This window comes from Procambarus clarkii, chromosome 5, assembly GCF_040958095.1.
Source record: "Procambarus clarkii isolate CNS0578487 chromosome 5, FALCON_Pclarkii_2.0, whole genome shotgun sequence".
Classification (NCBI taxonomy): Eukaryota; Metazoa; Arthropoda; class Malacostraca; order Decapoda; family Cambaridae; genus Procambarus; species Procambarus clarkii.
In genome coordinates this window covers 14,212,010-14,236,498 of record NC_091154.1, presented here as the reverse complement: position 1 = coordinate 14,236,498, position 24,489 = coordinate 14,212,010, and the positions used below count along the sequence as shown (strand labels likewise).

At 40.5% G+C, this 24,489-nt stretch overlaps 1 protein-coding gene across 2 annotated transcripts in view; it reads right to left on the bottom strand.

The window, feature by feature from the left end:
• Positions 1-24,489, bottom strand: part of LOC138373464 (uncharacterized) — a 32,534-nt gene that overhangs the window by 7,447 nt on the left and 598 nt on the right. The window contains exon 2 of one of the 2 annotated variants that reach the window (XM_069339678.1): positions 1,606-1,768. The exons of the other annotated variant lie outside the window; for it this stretch is intronic. The gene's annotated coding sequence lies outside the window, so the exon portion shown is untranslated. The remainder of the gene's footprint in view (positions 1-1,605; positions 1,769-24,489) is intronic. 2 annotated transcript variants of the gene reach the window in all.

Here is a 24,489-nt window from a genome sequence, read left to right as displayed (position 1 = left end):
TATTTAACATCAATTATTTTAGCATAAAATTCCAAATACAGAAACTATTATTAATATTTTATGAAAAAGAGTGCAATTTTAGTTATCCATCAAAATCTCTTATGAGTCAACAAGAAATTTTTTACTTTTAAAAAATATTTGCTCATTCAAGCACTAAAATATTAGATGATGATTTAGTAAAGAAAATGTTGTACTAAAGTGCCCTTATTTTAACCTACCAGAGGACCCAAAACAGAAAACAGAACAGTATGTCAATTTTGTGAATTGCTGCCATTTTCTAGTACGACAATTTTTGCCCTTAGGTAGAATATGCGTCAAAATGTAATGTTCTATTAGGAGGACGGGTTGCCCTATCACAGTACACAGTTGACTCTCTAAAATGTTCTATTAGGAGGACGGGTTGCCCTATCACAGTACACAGTTGACTCTAAAATGTTCTATTAGGAGGACGGGTTGCCCTATCACAGTACACAGTTGACTCTCTAAAATGTTCTATTAGGAGGACGGGTTGCCCTATCACAGTACACATGCAGGCAATGAGTCACAATAACATGGCTGAAGTATGTTGACCAGACCACACATTATTAGGTGAAGGGACGATGACGTTTCGGTCCATCCTGGACCATTCTCAAGTCGACACAATCTACTTGAGAATGGTCCAAGACGGACCGAAACGTCGTCGTCCCTTCACCTTCTAGTGTGTAGTCTGGTCAACACAGTACACAGTTGACTCCTAAAAAACCAGCGTTGAATGTAATGAAACGCCATTTTCTGGGTGAGTCCCGGAGGCTCCCCGGAGCTATCCCAGGCTGATATGCTAATGTCAGACTTTGGCATCAGTCATGTGTATGGAGTTCTTAGGCCTACTGGGGACCACGGTCAGAACTGGGCTATAGAAGCCCCTGTGAGGTTGGAAGCATTCTATGTCTGCCATCGACCGGAACAGGCACCCAGAAAGGTAAGCGCCTCAAAACAAACCCCTATTCTGGTTAAAATTGCTACCAAAAGCCGAACTAGTTATCTTGAGGTTATCTTGAGATGATTTCGGGGCTTTTTAGTGTCCCCGCGGCCCGGTCCTCGACCAGGCCTCCACCCCCAGGAAGCAGCCCGTGACAGCTGACTAACACCCAGGTACCTATTTTACTGCTAGGTAACAGGGGCATAGGGTGAAAGAAACTCTGCCCATTGTTTCTCGCCGGCGCCTGGGATCGAACCCAGGACCACAGGATCACAAGTCCAGCGTGCTGTCCGCTCGGCCGACCGGCTCCCAGCGACCCAACGACTCCCAACGACTCCCCAACAGAAAACAAGCAAACTAGTGTGACGTCACACGCCGCAGCGCCGCTGTCCGCGCAGCTTCCCCCCTCCTCGGGAGGGGGAAGGGGGAGCCCCAGACCCTCCACGCCAGCTACCCACACCTCAGTTCTTGAGGCTGGATGTTAAAAACACGAAAAAAACGCTGACCGGAGGGAGTGAGGGATGCCGGGGAGCCTCCGGGACTCACCCAGAAAATGGCGTTTCATTACATTCAACGCTGGTTTTCTAGGGGGAGCCCCGTCGGCTCCCCAGAGCTAACTACCCACAGACGGAAAAAGAGGGACTTACCCAGGAGGCGGTCGTCGCTCACTCCTCAACGCGAAGCTGAGACAACTGGCTGCAACCGCCGACCCAAAGCGACACAGGCCCGAAGGGGCCCAGGGACATTCACAAGGTAACGAGCAGCCAGGACCCTGTTCGACCGCCAAAATCCCGCGCCCGAATATCAAAACTAGAAGATAGAAGAAAAAGAGGCGATATGATCACTACATACAAAATAGTAAAAGGAATCGATAAAATTGATAGGGAAGAATTCCTGAGACCTGGAACTTCAAGAACAAGAGGTCATAGATTTAAACCTTTAGTTGCGCACGACATCATATGATGCGTTGAGTGACTTGCAGTAAATTGCGCTCGGCATCATATGATGCTTTGGAGTACCGCGCAAGATTTAAACGGCCCGCGGATACACGGGGTTCACCACACCTTCATCAGGGCTCTTGTAAACAGACGTCATTTTTTTTTATATCGTGGGCCAAATTCCCGGGTGTGAGGGGCCTCAGTATTGAGTGAGCAACCAAGCCTGACGCACGCAGCATGAGCTCACAGCACTGCTGTTCAGCTTGTGACCACAGCATTGCCTAAAAATGCCATAATATACATGTTCTTGCTATTATTTAGTAATGATATTATTACAGAAGCATCCTGACTGTGATAAAACTGACCAGGGTTCTGATAATTGCAGGATTGTGGTGATATTTAGCACTGTGCTCCATGGAGGGAGGAGTAAGGCTGTGGAGTAAGGGTGGTGGTGTCGTTTTCTGACTGTGTGTGGCCACCTTTTATTGACTGCACTCACCATACCAGCTTAGTGGTTCGCTATGGTGAACACAAATGTAGATACTTATATATAACGTGTGTATAGAGGGGTATAAACAGCAATAGGAATAGGTTGGGAGCCGCCATTTTGGTGAGGGAGGTGCGTCGTCTACACGACTTATCGTGTTGTTTACTGGTGACCACTATGGTCTTTGGCCACCATACCAGTTTACTTGTACAAGTATGAATAAAACAGGTAGATACTTATATATAATGTGTGTATATAGCATAATAACACCACAAACAGTATTGTTGGAGGAGAAATATTAGTGCGTCTGGCCTTGAGGGCGGCCGCCACCAGCTAACTGTGTGAGTAGCTACGTCTTTATGCCTTTACTCACCATAGAAGCTTAGATGTACAGTTATGGTGAACAAAACATGTAAATACTTATATATAACGTCTGTATATAAAAGCAAAAACAGTATGGTGGGAGGAGAATGGTGGCAAGTCAGGTGAGGTGAGGGAGGGAGTGGCAGCCAGTGGCGGGCTGCCACTGGCTGCCACTGCCACTCAGCATACCAACTTAGTGGTTCGTTATGGTGAACACGAATGTAGATACTTATATAAAGTGTCTGTATATAGTGAATAAAAGCAAAAACAGTACTGTGGGAGGAGAATGTGGGTGAGTCAGGTGACTTGAGGGAGGGAGGAAGTAGCAGCCAGTGGTGGGCTGCCACTGCCACTCAGCATGCCAACTTAGTGGCTTAGTGGTTCGTTATGGTGAACACGAATGTAGATACTTATATATAACATCTGTATATAGTGAATAAAAGCAAAAACAGTATGGTGGGAGGAGAATGTGGGCGAGTGAGGTGCTGAGGGAGTGAGTGGCTGGCTGGTGTGTGGCGGTCACTCCTCGTTACTTTTTGACTCATAATAGCAACCTAGTGGTTCGTTATGGTGAACAAAACATGCAGATACTTATATATAACCTGTGTATATAGTGTAATAACCGACAAAGTATTTGTTCACTGTTTGATGAACATAATTGAATCAACAATATGCACACCATATTTTTGAGTACAGCGATGATTCACTCATTTTATTTATTTATTTATTTATTTATTTATTTATTTATTTATATACAAGAAGGTACAGTGGGTTTGTGAGAATACATAGCATAGTATTTACAATCTTGTAAAGCCACTAGTACGCGCAGCATTTCGGGCAAGTCCTTAATCTAACAGATAATTTTAAGTACGTAAATTCTAGCAGAATTAAAAAAATGATGAATACATTGCAAGAAAAAAAATGAGATGAGAGAGATTAGTAAGTATATTAAAGCACATTGGTATATTAAAGCTCTGATTGATTACATTGACAGCTTGACTGGTAATTTAAACAAGATTAATAGACACCATACAGCAGATTAACAGCACATATAAGAAGACAGCAATGATCAAAATGGTAAAGATGTTCAGATTGGGTACATAAAGATTGGGAGATTGGGTAGCAATAGATACAGTGCAATTTTAAAGCAAAAGGTAAAAAACTATGAAGATGAAATTAGATACTTTTTAGTATTTTTTTGAATGATGCAAAAGTTGGACAGCTTTTCAATTCAATAGGGAGTGAGTTCCATAGACTGGGTCCCTTTATTTGCATAGAGTGTTTACACAGATTAAGTTTAACTCTGGGGATATCAAAGAGATATTTATTTCTGGTGTGGTGATAATGGGTCCTATTACATCTGTCCAGGGAGAGTTCCAGAGCAGGATTTGCATTTAAGAACAGGGTTTTGTAAATGTAGTTGACACAAGAGAATTTGTGGAGTGAGATTATGTTTAGCATGTTTAGGGAGTTAAACATGGGGGGCTGAGTGTTGTCTGAAAGCAGAATTTGTTATTATTCTGATAGCAGATTTTTGCTGGGTGATGATGGACTTGAGGTGGTTTGCAGTGGTTGAACCCCATGCACAGATACCATTGTTAAGATAGGCATACACTAGTGCATAATATAGAGAGAAGAGAGCAGAGTTAGGTACATAATATCTGATTTTGGAGAGTATACCAACTGTTTTACAGACTTTCATAGTTATGTGTTGAATGTGGGTACTGAAGTTGAGTCTCTTGTCTAGGAATAGGCCGAGAAACTTTCCATCAATTTTATTGCTAATGTTTACATTGTTTATCTGAAGCTGAATTGCATTTGTAGATTTGCTTCCAAATAAGATGTAGTAGGTCTTTTCTATGTTAAGTGTTAGTTTGTTGGTTGACATCCATAAGTGGACTTTTTTTAGTTCATTATTAACAACATTATTTAGTGTATGTGGCTTGGGGTTAGAGTAGATGAGGGTAGTATCATCAGCAAACAAATTAGGTTTCAGAATGTTAGAGACATTAGGCAGATCATTGCTGTATATAAGATTATTATATAAATATATCACACTACACACTATTGAATAATATTACAGCAAAAAAAACTACAAAAAATCAATCAGAGACATTGAAATAATTAGGTAATTATCTCTTTGTGGCAACTCCAGCCTGACAGCTGGCGAGCAACAGACCGCCTGGGACGCACACTGAGTCAGCGCCTGTTTTTTGCCAGACTTCTCCACCCTATAGCGTGCAATATATGCCACTTACGATTTTTTTATTATTTTTCCCATGATCAGTGAACACAAATTAATAGGTTTAGAGGATTTTTTTTTTTTTTTGGTATGCGCCTGTGGGTGACACATGCTAAATTAAATAGCCAGGCACCATTTAAGAGTTAACCACTTAACTGCGCCAACCGAGTATTCTCGGTCGGCGGGAAACTGCGCCAACCGAGAAAACTCTTTTTAATTTTTCGTAACCAATTCTAAATGTGTACGAGGTTGGTTGTGTACGAAATAGACTCTTAGGACCTCCAGTGAGAACCAGCCATCTTGGAAAAAATCCCAGAATGCCCTAGGGGGTCTGGCTGGGTTAGTACTGAATGAGCAACCACGGGTGGCATATGAGCCTCTGGCTCCCAAACACCTGTTAGTACAAAAGTTGTTTTGTTAGTACAAAAACAAAGATGGCCGCCGCCACCACCACTGGAAACGTAGACACACCAACAGATGATTGTTTCAAAGGATTCTCACCCCAAGATATAAGGAAAGGAGGTGTTCTTGGCAGGTTAGAGATAATTGAGGATATGCAAAAGAAGTATGAAGAAAAAGTGCTTAAATTGGAAGAGGACAATGGAGCTCTTAGGAGTGAGCTTTGCACTCTAAAAGGGAGTATGCTTCAGCAAGGTAAGATTATTACTGCATTAACAGACAAGGTAACAAATCAGGAGGAACAAATCAAGGAACTAGTGAAAGAAAATGAGGTGTGGAAAGTGAAGTTTGGTGACTTTGAAGAAATAAACAAGAAAATAGACTCTCATGGTGAACAACTCCAAGGTAGCCTGAGAGCTAATATACAGTTAGGCAAGGATCTCCAACTGGAAACTTCACTGACAACTCACATAGAGGAGGTGAATAAAGAACTAGAAAAGTATAAAGAAGAAATAAAAGCAACATATGCTCAAGTTGTAAAAGAGAGAGAGACTATCAAAGAAGTGTGTTCGGAAGTCAAAACCAGAAATGACCAACAAGAAGCAGAAATTAGGCAAGCAATTAGGAAAGAACTGGTTACCAACAGTAAACTGGTACAAAACACTGCAGATAGAATTAAGTCCATAATAATTTTTGGATGTTTAGAGAAGGAAATTTCATCTAGGGTGGACCAAGCAGCAGAAGAGATGAAAATCATAGAGAAAATAGTAGGTTTAGGAGAAGGCTCAAAGGAAAATGTCAGTGATTTTAGAATAGGAAAATATGAGAAAGACGAGAACCGCCCCTTAATCCTTCAATTGCGCATCACATCATATGATGCTTTGACCGACTTGCAGTAAATTGCGCATCATGTGATGATTTGGAGTACTACGCAAGATTTAAACGGCCCGCGGATACACGGGGTTCACCACACCTTCATCAGGGCTCTTGTAAACAGACGCCATTTTAAAAAAAAATCGTGGGCCAAATTCCCGGGTGTGAAGGGCCTCAGTATTGAGTGAGCAACCAAGCCTGACGCATGCAGCATGTGCTCACAGCACTGCTGTTCAGCTTGTGACCACAGCATCGCCAAAAAATGCCATAATATACTTGTTTATGCTATTATGTAGCGATGATATTATTACAGAAGACCCCTGCCTGTGATAAAACTGACCAGGGTTCTGATAATAGCAGGATTGTGGTGATATTTAGCACTGTGCGCCATGGAGAGAGGAGTAATACTGTGGGAGGGAGGGTTGTGGCGATGTCTTCTGACTGTGTGTGGCCACCTTTTATTGACTGCACTCACTATACCAGCTTAGTGGTTCGCTATGGTGAACACAAATGTGGATACTTATATATAACGTGTGTAGTGTGTATAGAGGGTATAAACAGCAAGAGTAGGTTGGGAGCCGCCATTTTGGTGAGGGAGGTGGCGTCGTCTGCACGACGCCACCGTGCAGACGACGGTGTTGTTTACTGGTTACCACGATGGTCTTTGGGCACCATACCACATTTTTTTTTTTTTTTTTTTTTTTAGATATATACAAGAGTTGTTACATTCTTGTACAGCCACTAGTACATGTAGTGTTTCGGGCAGGTCCCTGGAATACGACCCCCTGCCGCGAAGAATCGTTTTTTCATCCAAGTACACATTTTACTGTTGCGTTAAACAGAGGCTACAGTTAAGGAATTGCGCCCAGTAAATCCTCCCTGGCCAGGATACGAACCCATGACATAGCGCTCGTGGAACGCCAGGCGAGTGTCTTACCACTACACCACGGAGACTGTAACTTGAACAAGTATGTACTTGTACAAGTATGGTGAATAAAACAGGTAGATATTTATATATAATGTGTGTATATAGCGTAATAACACCACAAATAGTATTGTTGGAGGAGAAATATTAAGTGCGTCTGGCCTTGAGGGCGGCAGCCATCAGCTGACTGTGTGAGGTCCTACGTCTTTGTGCCTTTACTCACCATACAAGCTTAGATGTACAGTTATGGTGAACAAAATATGTAAATACTTATATATAACGTCTGTATATAAGAGCAAAAACAGTATTGTGGAAGGAGAATGTGGGTGAGTCAGGTGACTTGAGGGAGGGCGTGAGTGGCTGGCTGGTACACGGCGGTCACTCCTCGTTATTTTTTGACTCATAATAGTAACTTAGTGGTTCGTTATGGTGAACAAAACATGCAGATACTTATATATAACCTGTGTAAATAGTGTAATAACCGACAAAGTATTTGTTCACTGATTGATGAACATAATTGAATCAACAATATGCACACCATAATTATGAGTACAGCAATGATTCACTCATTTTATTATATAAATATATCAAACTACACACTATTGAATAATATTACAGTAAAAAAACTATGAAAAATCAATCAGAGACATTGAAATAATTAGGTAATTATCTCTTTGCGGCAACTCTGGCCTGACAGCTGGCGATCAACAGACCGCCTGGGACGCACGCTGAGTCAGCTCCTGTTTTTTGCCAGACTTCCCCGCCCTATAGCGGGCAATATATGCCACTTATGATTTTTTTATTATTTCTCCCATGATCAGTGAACACAAATTAACAGGTTAGGAAGAAAAAAGATTTTTTTTTTTTTTTTGGTATGCGCCTGTAGGTGTCAAATGGTATATAGCCATGCGCCATTTAAGGGTTACGGGTGACGTTTAATGGAGTAAAAAACATGATGGAAGTGCTTAGAAATGCCAGAAAATTGTAGTGATGAGGTTGGCAAAATTTGGTCAATAAGACAAGACCTTTCCAAGGAAGACAGAGAAAAGCTGAAAATGAACCTAATTGAGGCAAAACGTCTAAATGGAGATAGAAATGAAGAAGACAGAAATTCTTTTTTCTACAAAGTGACAGGGACTGGAAAGATTGTGAAATGGTACATAAAAACAAAGCAACAAGATCAGTAGTAGAAAGGGGAGTAAAGGGCAAATGAAAAGGGAACATGTTCCTGAAAATTGTATTTACCAACATAGATGGAGTGAGGTCAAAAACTTTGGAGTTGCAAGATATAATCCAGCTTAGGGTCCCAGATATTGTCACATTATCAGAGACGAAACTTGAAGGAAATATGATAAATGAAGTCATATTCCCAAGAGGCTATTCAGTTTGAAGAAGTGACAGGAAAACTAGGAAGGGAGGAGTGGCAGTACTGGTGAAAAAACACCTGAAGGTAAGAGAGTTAATATTTGAAAACCCTCGAGATAGTGACATAATGGCATTGTAGATCTGGAATCAGGATGATAAGCTATTTTTAAATACCTACAGCCCACCAGCAAGCAACACATGGACAAAGGAAGAACTGGATGACAAATGAGAGGGCCTCATAATGGTCATGAGAGATATTATTGTACAAGCAGATAAAGATAAATCACGACTGTTGATACTGGAGGACTTCAACTTTAACCACCGTGCTGCGCGGAGTTTATTGAGAAATTCCCCCGGTGTGCATGAAATGAAGTGTTCCCAAAAAATTCTTTTTTCTTCGTAAAATAATAAATTCCCTTCCCTGAACATGTCTATGTAAAAATAAATACCAAATTCCACTTACTTTGGCTGTAGGGACGTGGACAAGATGCGCTGTGACGTCATCAGGGCCTGGTCGCCCGTGCGTGACTCGCCCAGACACGGTCGCGTGGGCCATTCAAGCACCGGGTGTTGCCACAAATATATGTTCAATTATTTGTTTATGTATTTCCAATGCGGTTTTATTTGTTTTTTTTATCGTATATGATGTATATTTGTGTCCTTTCCAATATGTATACAGTAGAACGTTCATAATGTTCCGTGGAACTCTGATACATGTGTCAGTAATGTGTCCACAATAAATGTTTATTGTCGCAATATTACCTGTTAAAAAATCACTAAAATTACAATATGTACAGTTTCACACTCTTTACACAGTAACACACTGTATTACACACTCAGTACTTTGGAAATGAGTAATAATCAACGAAGTAGTCCATGGTACACAGCGCGACTTCGCTCTCAGTGCACCAGGTACAGATAAATTTTCGCTTCCTGTTTCTTCATTCTGTGTGCTTGCAAATTACGCACTCACGTACACCCTTTGCTTTAGAACTTGTAGGTTGTATGTAACCAAGCTTGTAAAGCATAAGGTAGTATTGAAAAGATTATAGGAAAAGATCAATTTGTAAGGTAGTCTTGAAAAGATCGCTTTGTATGGTCCCACACAGGAAGAGATTCAGCTTACCTCAAGAGTGTCCATCAGTTGTGAAGAGATTCAGGTATTCTTGAAAATATCTATGGAAAATACCACTATGGAAGCCACTAATACTGTTCATCTATGCTATTTGTATCAGATGCATCATCACTGAACGCAGAAAACGATTCATCTAAGTATCACCTAAATAAATAGCATAGGATTGCAAGGGTGACGCTCAGAGCTACAACTGGATACACTCGCTATATCGTCCTCATAGGTGTTGTATACCTGGTTGATACCTGGTTGATGGGGTTCTGGGAGTTCTTCTACTCCCCAAGCCCGGCCCGAGGCCAGGCTTGACTTGTGAGAGTTTGGTCTACTAGGCTGTTGCTTGGAGCGGCCCGCAGGCCCACATACCCACCACAGCCCGGTTGGTCCGGCACTCCTTGGAGGAATAAATCTAGTTTCCTCTTGAAGATGTCCACGGTTGTTCTGGCAATATTTCTTATGCTTGCTGGGAGGGTGTTGAACAACCGTGGACCTCTGATGTTTATACAGTGTTCTCTGATTGTGCCTATGGCACCTCTGCTCTTCACTGGTTCTATTCTGCATTTTCTTCCATATCGTTTACTCCAGTACGTTGTTATTTTACTGTGTAGATTTGGTACTTGGCTCTCCAGTATCTTCCAGGTGCATATTATTTGATATTTCTCTCGTCTTCTTTCTAGTGAGTACACTTGGAGAGCTTTGAGACGATCCCAATAATTTAGGTGCTTTATCGCGTCTATGCATGCCGTATATGTTCTCTGTATTCCCTCTATTTCAGCAATCTCTCCTGCTCTGAAGGGGGAAGTGAGTACTGAGCAGTACTCAAGACGGGACAACACAAGTGACTTGAAGAGTACAACCATTGTGATGGGATTCCTGGATTTGAAAGTTCTCGTAATCCATCCTATCATTTTTCTGGCTGTCGCAATATTTGCTTGGTTATGCTCCCTAAACATTAGGTCGTCAGACATAATTATTCCCAAATCCTTTACATGCTGTTTTCCTACTATAGGTACATTTGATTGTGTTTTATACCCTGTATTATGTTTAAAGTCCTCATTTTTATCGTATCTGAGTAACTGGAATTTATCACTGTTAAACATCATGTTATTTTCTGATGCCCAGTCGAAAACTTTATTAATATCAGCTTGAAGTTTTTCAATGTCTTCAGCCGAGGTAATTTTCATACTAAATTTTGTGTCATTTGCAAAGGATGATACGAAGCTGTGACTTGTATTTCTGTCTATATCTGATATGAGAATAAGGAAAAGCAGCGGTGCAAGGACTGTACCCCTGAGGTACAGAGCTTTTCACTGCACTTGGACTAGATTTTATATGGTTGACCGTTACTCGCAGAGTCCTGTTTGACAGAAAACCGAGTATCCAGCGTCCTACTTTACCGGTTATTCCCACTGACTTCATTTTGTGTGCTATCACGCCATGGTCACATTTATCGAAAGCCTTTGCGAAGTTCGTGTATATCACATCAGTATTCTGTTTTTCCTCTAAAGCCTCAGTGACTTTGTCGTAGTGCTCAAGTAGCTGTGAGAGGCACGATCTTCCCACTCGAAATCCATGTTGGCCTGGGTTGTGAAGGTCATTGGTCTCCATGAAATTGGTGACCTGACTCCTAATCACTCTCTCAAATACTTTTATTATGTGCGATGTTAGTGCAACTGGTATATAATTCTTTGCCAATGCTTTGCTCCCTCCCTTGTGTAGAGGGGCTATGTCTGCTACTTTAAGTGCATCTGGTATCTCCCCTGTGTCCAAGCTCTTCCTCCACACTATACTGAGTGCCTGTGCTACCGGCACTTTGCATTTCTTTATAAATATTGAATTCCATGAGTCTGGACCTGGGGCCGAGTGCATGGGCATGTTTTCAATTTCTCTTTCAAAATTTAGTGCACTCGTGTTGATATCAGTTATATTTACAGGGGTTTGAATATCCCGCATAAAGAAATTGTCTGGATCTTCCACTTTCATGTTGTTTATTGGAGTGCTAAACTCAAGCCTCATACTGCTTTTTTAGGATTTCACTAATTTCTTTGTCATCCTCCGTGTATGAACCTTCACTTGTACGAATAGGTCCAATACTGGCAGTGGTTTTTGCTTTTGATTTTGCATATGTGAAGAAGTATTTTGGATTTTTCTTTATTTCCCGAATTGCTTTCTGTTCTAACTGCATTTCTTCAGTCTCATATGAGTGTTTCAATTTCCGCTCGATTTCTTCAATCTCCCTATTTAAATTATTCCTTCTTTGACGGGAAATTCGTGTCTGCATAAGCAGTTCCGTTATTTTTTTCCTGCATTTATAGTGTGGACTGCGTTCTCTTTCTACGTTGGATCTCTTTCTGGCTTTCCTCAAAGGAACATGTTTCAGATTTGATACGCTTCCGAAGTCAGTTTTTCTATTTCTTCTGTAGGACTAGTATTACTTAAAACAGTTTCCCATGGAATGTTTGTAAGTTCCCTGTTTATTATCTCCCAGTCTATCCTTTTATTATTAAAATTGAATTTACTGAATAGCCCCTCTCGCTTTATCAACGTTTTAGGTCTATTCTGAGTATTGATGGTCGTTTGCACTTCAATGAGCTTGTGATCTGAATATGTGGTATCTGATATTGTAATGTCTCTGATAATGTCTTCATTGTTCGTAAAGACCAGATCTAGAATATTTTCATTTCTCGTTGGCTCCGATATCTGCTGATTGAGTGAAAATTTGTCACAGAATCTAAGTAGTTCTCTAATCTGTGGTTGGTTAGGTCCTGATAGATTTCCTGGTATAATATTATTGTTTGCTATTCTCCATTTGAGACTAGGCAAGTTGAAGTCACCTAGGAAGATAATATCAGGTATATGGGTTCTCCAAATTATCAAGGCTATTCTCTATTTTGTTTATCTGTTCTATGAATTCCTCAGCCGTTGCATCTGGCGGTTTGTATATTAAAATAATCACTAAATTTATTTTCTCTATTTTTAATCCCAGTACCTCTACCACCTCATTTGTAACGTTTAGGATCTCCGAGCATACAAAGTCTTCCCTTATATACAGACCCATTCCTCCATGTGACCTAATTTTCCTATCACACCTGTATAGGTTATATCCTGGAATCCAGATCTCACTGTCCAACAATTCCCCTGCATGGGTTTCTGTGAAAGCTCCAAATACTGCATTTGACTCCGTGAGGAGGCCATTTATGAACTGTACTTTGTTGTTTGTTCTTGTTTTCAGTCCTTGTATGTTGGCATAGATGAATGAGGTTACTCTATAAGTGATAGTTTGACTGGGAGACTTTTTCGACAAGCCTATTATGCGTGGACATACTGAGTTTGTTCTGACCAGTGCTGATTGTTGTAGGGCAGTTGCCTGTCGTAGTTGTAGTTCCCTTTCGGTGTGTAATTGTATCTGTAATTCTGGAATGCAAGTGGATCTGGCATCCAGTTATATACATTCTCCATGCTCCTCCTTTTGAATTCTCTTTCGGTCTGGTATAAAAAATTTATCGAGTTTCCTCCAAATTCATTATCCTGCTTGCCACTCTTTATGTAGCGTTCCATGCCTTTCACGTGAAAGTGTGGGCAGCTGAGGTCATAGCATTTTCTGTCCTCCAGTGAGGTTTGGCACATGTCAGGATGGAAAAACCTACATATTGATCCAAATCGGCACTCACCTTTCCCAAGCATATTTAAACATTTTTTAGGATGTTGGTAACTGCATTCTAATCCTTTCTTATTACCAGCATATCTATGTCTGCATATGCCCTTTGCATAAAATTTGCATAAGTCTGTCCTTCAGTTCTGACTCGCTCTATCGGGAACCGTAGAAGTGTCTGTACCTATCAAGCTGTCAGTGCTGTCTGTTACACTTTCTAGTTTACTGTCATCTACATCCGGGCCTACTGAGTCAGAGTTTACAACTTCCTGAGTTTCAGTCTCAGTTTCATCCCTGACTATAGCCTCCCCCCCTGGTATATTAAAATTGTTGTTGTTCCTTTCCCACTCCTTCTGGATGGCTGGTAGGCTTTCAATGAACGATGTTTTCCATTCATGCGTCATGTTATCTAGGTTTTTTAGGATATTCCAAGCTGGCAGGTCATTTTTACACACCCAGAGCAAGTGGCCAGCTCTCAGTGCCGTGGTGTTACTCACTCCTGTACAAGCCGAATGAAATCTATTCTTACAGTATCACTTGCATCCGACCTTTGTGTTAGGTCCTTATTGCGCCTGGCTTCCCCAATATTATGACCCTTATGTTCTTCAAACAATAAGGTTTGAATTTCACCGACAGAGCATTATCTTTCAACACCGCGTCGGACAGGTGTTTGGGAGCCAGAGGCGCGTGCGCCACCCATGGTTGCTCATTCAGTACTAACCCAGCCAGCACCCCTAGGGCATTCTGGGATTTTTTACCAAGATGACTGCCTTTCACTGGAGGTCCTAAGAGTCCATTTCATACACAACCAACCTCGTACACATTTAGAATTGGTTACGAAAAATCAAAACGAGTTTTCTCGGTTGGCGCAGTTTCCCGCCGACCGAGAAAACTCGGTTGGCGCAGTTAAGTGGACTGGGAGGCCTATGAAGCAAGAACGAAGGACTTTTGGTTATGCAGATTTGTGAACCTCATTCTGGAGACATTCTTGTATCAACACATAAAGCAGGCCACAAGAATGAGGGAAGGAGATGTACCGTCAGAACTGGATCTAGTTTTCACCAGGAAAGAAGAAGAGATATTTGACATCCAGTACCTTCCTCCCTTGGGAAAAAAAAAAGAGTGATCACGTCCTGTTAGACATTGATTATGCTTTAAGATATCATCTAAAAGAAAATGGGGACATTGAAACAGTTGATAAACTCGATTTAAGGAGAGGTCACTATGGGGAACTTCAAATTTTTTTTAATGAGTGTAATTGGACAGACTTGTTCCTAGGCAGGGAAGTAAATGAAATGTATGCCAAATTTTTAAATATATATGAGGAAGGCACACAAACATTCATACCAAAACAGAGATGCAGGGCCAGAAAACAGGACTGGTTCAACAGAAATTGTGAGAGGGCCAGAGACCAAAAGACACAAAAATGGAATCAGTAAAGGAAGAGGCCAAACCCCCCAAACATACCAGCAATACAAAGATGCGAGAAATAACTATACGGCAGTAAGGAGAGAGGCAGAAAGAAATTTTGAAAAAGGGATAGCAGATAAATGTAAAACAGAACCGGGCCTACTCTACAAATTCATAAACAACAAATTGCAGGTAAAGGATAATATCCAGAGGTTGAAAATGGGAAACAGATTCACGGAAAATGAAAAGGAAATGTGTGAAACATTAAATGAAAAGTTCCAAAGTGTGTTTGTACAAAATTAAATCTTCAGAGAACCAGACACAATAAGAATTCCAGAGAACAACATAGGGTGGATAGAGGTGTCTAGAGATGAAGTGGAAAATATGCTAAAGGAGCTCAGTAAGAACAAAGCAGCTGGCCCAGATGGAGTTTCACCATGGGTTCTGAGAGAATGTGCATCTGAGCTCAGCATTCCACTTCACCTGATCTTTCAGGCATCCCTGTGTACAGGAATCGTAGCAGACATGTGGAAACAGGCTAACATAGTTCCAATCTACAAAAGTGGCAGCAGGGAAGACCCCCTCAATTATAGACCTGTATCATTGACAAGTGTAATAGTGAAAGTATTGGAAAAACTAATCAAAACTAAATGGGTAGAACACCTGGAGAGAAATGATATAATATCAGACAGACAATAGGGTTTCCGATCTGGAAGATCTTGTGTATCGAATTTACTCAGTTTCTATGATCGAGCCACAGAGATATTACAGGAAAGAGATGGTTGGGTTGACTGCATCTATCTGGACCTAAAAAAGGCTTTCGACAGAGTTCCACATAAGAGGTTGTTCTGGAAACTGGAAAATATTGGAGGGGTGACAGGTAAGCTTTTAACATGGATGAAAAATTTTCTGACATAGAAAAATGAGGGCAGTAATCAGAGGGAATGTATCGGACTGAAGAAATGTCACAAGTGGAGTACCACAGGGTTTAGTTCTTGCACCAGTGATGTTTATTGTCTACATAAATGATCTACCAGTTGGTATACAGAATTATATGAACATGTTTGCTGATGATGCTAAGATAATAGGAAGGATAAGAAACTTAGATGATTGTCATGCCCTTCAAGATGACCTGGACAAAATAAGTATATGGAGCACCACTTGGCAAATGGAATTTAATATTAATAAATGCCATGTTATGGAATGTGGAATAGGAGAACATAGACCCCACACAACTTATATATTATGTGAGAAATCTTTAAAGAATTCTGATAAAGAAAGAGATCTAGGGGTGGTTCTAGATAGAAAACTATCACCTGAGGACCACATAAAGAATATTGTGCGAGGAGCCTATGTCACGCTTTCTAACTTCAGAATTGCTTTTAAATACATGGATGGAAATATACTAAAGAAATTGTTCACAACTTTTGTTAGGCCAAAGCTAGAATATGCAGCTGTTGTGTGGTGCCCATATCTTAAGAAGCACATCAACAAACTGGAAAAGGTGCAAAGACATGCTACTAAGTGGCTCCCAGAACTGAAGGGCAAGAGCTACGAGGAGAGGTTAGAGGCATTAAATATGCCAAAACTAGAAGACAGAAGAAAAAGAGGTGATATGATCACTACATACAAAATAGTATCAGGAGTTGATAAAATTGATAGGGAAGATTTCCTGAGACCTGGAACTTTAAGAACAAGCGGTCATAGATTTAAACTAGCTAAACACAGATGCTGAAGAAATATAAGAAAATTCACTTTCTCAAACAGAGTGGTGTCATAGATTTAAACTAGCTAAACACAGATGCTGAAGAAATATAAGAAAATTCACTTTCGCAAACAGAGTGGTAGACGGTTGGAACAAGTTAGGTGAGAAGGTGGTGGAGGCCAAGACTGTCAGTAGTTTCAAAGTGTTATATGACAAAGAGTGCTGGGAAGACGGGACACCACGAGTGTAGCTCTCATCCTGTAACTACACATAGGTAATTACACTTAGGTAATTACCTATCTGACGCAGTGTTGAAAGATAACGCTCTGTCGGTGAAATTCAAACCTTATTGTTTGAAGAACATAAGGGTCATAATATTGGTGAAGCTAGGAGCAATAAGGACCTAACACAAAGGTCGGATGCAAGTGATACAGCACCTATGAGGAGGATACAGCGACCGTATCCAGTTGTAGCACTGAGCGTCACCCTTGCAATCCTATACTATCTACAATTATTTAGATGATACATACTGTAGATGAATCTTTTCTGTGTTCAGTGATGATACATCTGATACAAATAGCATAGATGAACAGTGTTAGCAGCTTCCATGGTGGTGTTTTCCATAGATATTTTAAAAAATACCTGAATCTCTTTCTAACTGACGGACACTATTTGAGGCTAGCTGAATCTCTTTCTGACTGACGGACACTCTTGAGGTAAGCTGAATCTCTTCTTGTGTGGGACCTTACAAAGCGATCTTTTCAAGACTACCTTACAAATCGATCTTTTCCTATAATCTTTTCAATACTACCTTATGCTTTACAAGCTTGGCTGCATACAATCTACAAGTACTAAAGCCAAGGGTGTACGTGAGTGCGTTATTTGCAAGCACACAGAATGAAGAAACAGAAAGCGAAAATTTATCTGTACCTGGTGCACTGAGAGCGAAGTCGCGCTGTGTACCATGGACTACTTCATTGATTATTACTCACTTCCGAAGTACTGAGTGTGTAATACAGTGTGTTACTGTGTAAATAGTGTGTGAAACTGTACATATTGTAATTTTAGTGAATTTTTAACAGGTAATATTGTAACAATAAACATTTATTGTGGACACATTGCTGACACATGTATCACAGTTCCACGGAACATTATGAACGTTCTACTGTATACATACTGTAAAGGACACAAATATGCATCATATACAATGGGGCCTCGACTTACGATGCTAATCCGTTCCCAGAGACAGATCGTAACTCGAAATATCATAAGTCGAAGCGATTTTTTCCATAAGAAATAAAGGGAATTGAATTAATCCGTTCCCCTCCCTCCAAAATATTAACATACAAATACATTTTATACTGAATACAATTTTTTTTTCTAACTACAATACAGTACCAAAGTTGATCTTACCTTTATGGAGGGCTCTTGATGGCATATGGAAGATGGTGATGAGGGGGGGGTGGGGAGGTGTTACTGTTTGGAAGGGGAGTCCCCTTCCATTATCACATCAGGCAGTGAGGACCTTTCTGGTGTGCACTCTCTGGCACGTTTTGCTTGCATACCACTAGGACCTGGTTGTGGTTCAGTGCTTGTTTGTCTCACTACAAATTTGTCAAGAGACATTTGTTTTTCCCATCGTTTTAACATTTGTCTGTAATGATGCATCACAGTGTCATTGAATAGGTTAAGGCAACAGCCTACTGCAGCTTGATTTGGGCGAGTCGTTTCAGCAAAGGTTTGCAATGCTGCTGCACACATTTTCTTAATTGTTGAGAAGAGACATTCTGTACTCTTGTTTCTGCTCAATGGCCATCCTTACATTGGTTTTCATATGTTGAGCCTTACCACTGACTTTCCTGGGATTCATGGTGTGATATATAATAATTAAATGTTCAAAATGCAAAAAAAAACCACAAACACGTAATTTCTTATAGGCGCAATCCTCACTAAGCGGGCAGCTGTAGTAAACTGAGGCAGGTCGGACCGCGACCGGGAACCACGCGCTCAGTCGACCCGAATGTGTACCAACAAATATCGGAAGTCGACGACACCATCAGATGTCGAGTCGCATTTTTCGATCAAATTTACATCGTAACTCAAAATTATCGTAAGTAGGGGCAATCGTAAGTCGAGGTGCCACTGTACGATAAAAATAAATAAATAAAACCGCATTGGAAATACATAAAACAAATAATTGAAAATATATTTGTGGCAACACCCGGTGCTTGAATGGCCCGCGCGACCGTGTCTGGGCGAGTCACGCACGGGTGACCAGGCCCTGATGACGTCACAGCGCACCTTGTCCACGTCCCCACAGCCAAAGTAAGTGGAATTTGGTATTTATTTTTACATAGACATGTTCAGGGAAGGGAATTTATCATTTTATGAAGAAAAAAGAATTTTTGGGGAACACTTTATTTCATGGGCACCGTGGGAATTTCACAATAAACTCCATGCAGCACAGTGGTTAAATCTGCAGATATAGTCCCTCTGCACAAGGGGGGGTAGTAAAGCCTTGGCAAAAAATTATAGACCAGTTGCACTAACATCACACATAATAAAACTGTTTGAAAGAGTGATTAGGAGTCAAATTTCTAGTTTTATGGAAAATAATGAGTACACAATCCAGGACAACATGGATTTAGAGCGGGCAGATCCTGTCTGTCATAGTTACTTAACCACTATGACAAAATCACAGAAGCTCTTGAAGAAAAGCAAAATGCAGATGTTGTATACACAGACTTTGCAAAGGCAATCGACAAATGTGACCATGAGGTGATAGCACACAAAATGGGGTCAATGGAAATAACTGGTAATGTAGGATGCTGGATACTCAATTTCCTGTTGAACAGAACACAAAGAGTAACAGTCAAACAAATAAAATCGAGTCCAAGCGCAGTTAAAAGCTCTGTACCTCAAGGTACAGTCCTTGCACCGCTACTGTTCCTTATTCTCATATTAGATATAGACAAAAATACACGTCACAGCTTCGTGTCATCCTTTGCAGATGACACAAAAATCAGCATGAAAATTACCTCTGTTGAAGACATTGAAAACTTACAAGCAGATATCAACAAAGTTTTCGATTGGGCAGCAGAAAATAACAGGATGTTTAACAGTGATAAATTTCAGGTACTCAGGTACAGCAAAAATGAGGATCTGAAACATAATACAGGGTACAAAACACAATTGAATCTGTCCATAGTAGGAAAACAGCATGTCAAGGATTTGGGAATGACGATATTCGACGATCTAACGTTTAGAGAGCATAACCAAGCAAATATTGTGTTAGCCAGAAAAATGATAGGATGGATTACGAGAACTTATAAATCCAGGGATCCCATCACAATGGTTTTACTCTTCAAGTCACTTGTGTTGTCCCATCTCGATTACTGCTCAGTACTCACGTCCCCCTTCAGAGCAGGAGAGATTGCTGAAATAGAGGGAATACAGAGAACATATACGGCACGCATAGACGAGATAAAACACCTAAATTATTGGGATCGTCTCAAAGCTCTCCAAATGTACTCTCTAGAAAGGAGACGAGAGAAATACCAAATAATATACACATGGAAAATACTGGAGGGCCAGGTCTCAAATCTACACAGTAAAATAACAACGTACTGGAGTGAACGATATGGAAGAAAATGCAGGACTGAACCAGTGAAGAGCAGAGGTGCCATAGGCACAATCAGAGAACACTGTATAAACATCAGAGGTCCGCGGTTGTTCAACGTCCTCCCAGCGACAATAAGAAATATTACCGGAACAACTGTGGACATCTTCAAGAGAAAACTGTTTTCTAAGAGAAGTTCCGGATTAGCCGGGCTGTGGTGGGTATGTGGGCCTGCGGGCCGCTCCAAGCAACAGCCTGGTGGACCAAACTCTCACAAGTCAAGCCTGGCCTCAGGCCGGGATTGAGAAGTAGAAGAACTCCCAGAATCCCATCAAGCAGGTTTCAAGCAGGAGCCACAGAGATTTCACAGGAAAGAGATGGTTGGGTTGACTGCATCTATCTGGACCTAAAAAAGGCTTTTGGCAGAGTTCCACATAAAAGGTTGTTCTGGAAACTGGAACATATTGGAGGGGTGACAGGTAAGCTTCTAACATGGATGAAAAATTTCCTAACTGGTAGAAAAATGAGGGTCGTAATCAGAGGCAATGTATCGGATTGGAGGAATGTCACAAATGGAGTACCACAGGGTTCAGTTCTTGCACCGGTAATGTTCATTGTCTACATAAACAATCTACCAGATGGAATACAGTATTATATGAACATGTTTGCTGATGATGCTAAGATAATAGGGAAGATAAGAAACCTTGATGATTGTCATGCCCTTCAAGAAGACCTGGACAAAATAAGTATATGGAGCACCACTTGACAAATGGAATTTAATAAGAACAAATGCCATGTTATAGAATGTGGAATGGGAGAACATAGACCCCACACAACCTATAAATTATGTGAGAAATTTTTAAAGAATTTTGACAAAGAAAGGGATCTAGGGGTGGTTCTAGATCAGGGGTGGGCAACCTTTTTGAGAGTGCGTGCCAAAATCAGCCAAGTCTCTGACACAAACTTTTTCCACGTGCCAACCATTTTTTTTGGTGCCCATCCACTTGGAATGTCGGGGATTGAACGCCGCTCAACAAGAAACGAGACCGTTGCTCTACCGTCCACCCCAAGTGGTTGGGCTCACCTAACATAAATATTTGAAAAAAAAAAAAAAGTTCTTTATCACATACTCCCAGTCTTCCCATACACAGCATTGTATCTTTCAATTTAATTTTCATTTTTTACCCGAGTTTACCCGAGAGCCACTAACACTGGCCTCGACGAGGACAGGAAGCCGGTGGCTTGTCAAAGGTCCTCCCCATACACACATGGACGTACTGGGGGACCATACATATGACCATGCATATTTTTTATGCACATTGGTGCAGAAACGCCCCCCCCCCTCCCCTGCACCACTGTGATGGGAATCTGTACAGCACATCTTAATTATTCAATTATCAGGGGAAAGTGCCAAGACATTACAACTTTATAGCCCTTGCAAGGGGTCATGATAAGGGTTAGGGATGGGACAGAGGGAGGGAACAGTACATCTTAAATTGTGACAATTTATAACCATTACATCAACAAACGCTGCATTCCCATATATACAACCCAATTGTTAACGATAAAATACCTATGGCGCAGCGGTCTACACCCTCAGGTCCCAACCACGGGACTCAGGATTTGATCCCCAGGTGGGACTAGACCCCAATGGGCACATTTTCTTTCACCTCATGCCCCCAGGAGTCAGGCAATTGTCAAGGATAGAACCTCACTTGGCCTACAGGTGAACCTTGACAAACCTTAACCCTTAAACAGCGCAAAACGTCATATGATGTGTGACACTGAAGGGGGTATAAGCTCGAAAAATATTTGAATTATGTCAAAATTACTTAAAAATATCAAACAAATCTCAAACTTATTGGCTTCAGCTTCGTGAAACTTTCATCAAAATATTTCCAGAAATTGATTTTAGACGAATATTAAAAAAAAGAACGTTTTGTTGATAAAGAGCTCCTATTGTTGCTCCTATTACAGTGGTACCTCGGAATGCGATTGTCCCTGTATGCGAGATTTTCGGAAGGCGAGCAGTATTTACTCCAAAAATTTGTCTCAGAAGGCGAGGGTTACTTCGGGACGCGAGTTTGTTGATACGAGTACAGCTGACCTAGCGCGTGGTGGTTCGGCGATCGTCGCCCCTCCGCCCCACCGCCCCTCAGTTTACCATTGTCTCGCGCTCAGTGACTACCCCCACATCAATTCTTCTCGCGGATTTTCAGTGTTTTGTTGGATTTTTGGTGATTTGTCTATACAATTTGTTATTATATATCTCACCATGGGTCCCAAGAAAGCCAGTGGTAAGGATAAAGGCCAGAAAGCTCATGTGAGGATGACAATAGAGGAGAAACAAGAGATCATTCGGAAGCATGAGAACGGTACACGTGTTGTTGAACTTTGTAGGCAGTACAACAAAGCCACATCAACAATATGCACTATACTTAAGAAGAAAAATAAGATTATGGGTGCTAAAGTGGCAAAAGGAGTAAGAACATTAACGGCACAAAGACCACAAATACTTGAAGAAGTGGAAAAGTTGTTATTAATTTGGATACACGACAAGGAGTTGAGGGGTGATAGTGTTTCGGAGGCCATTATTTGTGAGAAAGCCAGGGTGTTGCACGAAGACCTTCTAAAGAATACCCCTGCAACGAGTGATGCAGATAAGAAAGAGTTTAAGGCAAGCAGGGGCTGGTTTGAAAAATCTAGAAAGAGAAGTGGTATCCATAGTGTTACAAGGCATGGGGTTATGTGATGTGATTATGGAAGGGGACTCCCCTTCCAAACAGTAACTCCTCTCCTCCTCCCCCCTCCTCACCATCTTCCATACGCCTACAGCACTCGACAGCAAGGTAAGTAATAACTGGAACACAGTTTTGTAGGTTTATTTAGATGAATTAGGTAAATTAGGTATAAAAATTTAGTTTGATGTGGGGTTTTTGGGGTAGTCAGGAACGGATTAATTCATTTCCCTTTATTTCTTATGGGGAAATTAACTTCGGAATGCGAGTTTTCGGAAGGCGAGGCGTCTCCAGGAACAGATTAAACTCGTATTCTGAGGTATGCCTGTAACTGGAACTGGTGGATAATGCAGTAATAAAGAGACGCAAGCACCTGTCCGACGCACAAACAAGAAGAACAGCAGTAACAAGTGTCCACAAAGTGGACATACAGCTGGTGCCTTTATAGCATTGGTTAGTAATACAAAATAACACAAATAATAATGAATAATTATGTTATTATGCTCTATTTTGTTGTATATCATATAAATACATCGTCCAATGTTATTATCAATGTTACTTGCAACAATGTCAAAAAAATATTTTTTTTAGGGGAATTTTTTTTTTGTTAGGATTTTAGTTTTTTCTTCCTCCTTTGTTTATTATTTGAATTTGTTTTAACCTTTACATCCTGGAGAATGCATTCTCGTCCCTAACTATGAGAAGTTAGCATGTGTAGCCAGAATTAAATTGGTCAACAAATAAATCAGTTACAACTCTCAGAACTTGGGACTTTTGAATTTTTTTTCACAGATTTCAAGTTCTATTTTCCTTGTTTCTTTAGATTGTTTTGATGGTTATGGACCAAAATAAGGTTTTTTACTTATATGAAGTATACCCTAAATATACTTCCTAAATCATTATAATTATTATAATTATCCCTATATTTCATTTTTGGGGGGGGGGTATTTTATCTTGACTTCATTTCTACACACATTGACCTACAAGTTTCACATACTTGAGTACGAATGTCAAACAATGTTTATTACAACATTCAAGTAAATTCATGAATTAGAACTGCCTTATTCATTATCGATAGCTTCAACTTCAATTATATCTATAACTAGAATTTCAACTTACTTCAGTATCCAAAAATCTAGTTTCTAACCGATTCTCACCATTTTTACATATAGTGTTCACAGCTGTCTGTTCCACAATCCCTATAGAATTGATTTTTCATAAACTCTAAACATTTGGAGTTATAAATTTTTGTTGTCTAAATTTGCGCATATTTCAAATGCCATATTGAATATTTTTTTACAGTAAACAATACTGAAAACCTATATTCTAAATGTATGAATGAAAATGAAGATCATATGCTATTCTGAGAACATAATAACACCAAATGAACAGTTGTGATATTTTCATATTTTTGCAGCTGATTTCAAAATCTGAAGATTTCAATATTCAATTTAATAATTATTTTTTATTCCCTTGTTTTTCAAGTTACACTGATATCATTTAGACTAGTAGATTATTCACAAAAAAAAATTAAAAAGTTTCAGAAAAATTAAAAAACTGAGCTCAATGTCGCACATCATGTGAGGTTTTGCGCAGTTTAAGGGTTAAGGGGAGTCATTTATGGGGTGACCCGCCTCGGTAACTCCTCGGGACAGTAACACCAACAGTCCCCGAACTGCCAGGCCT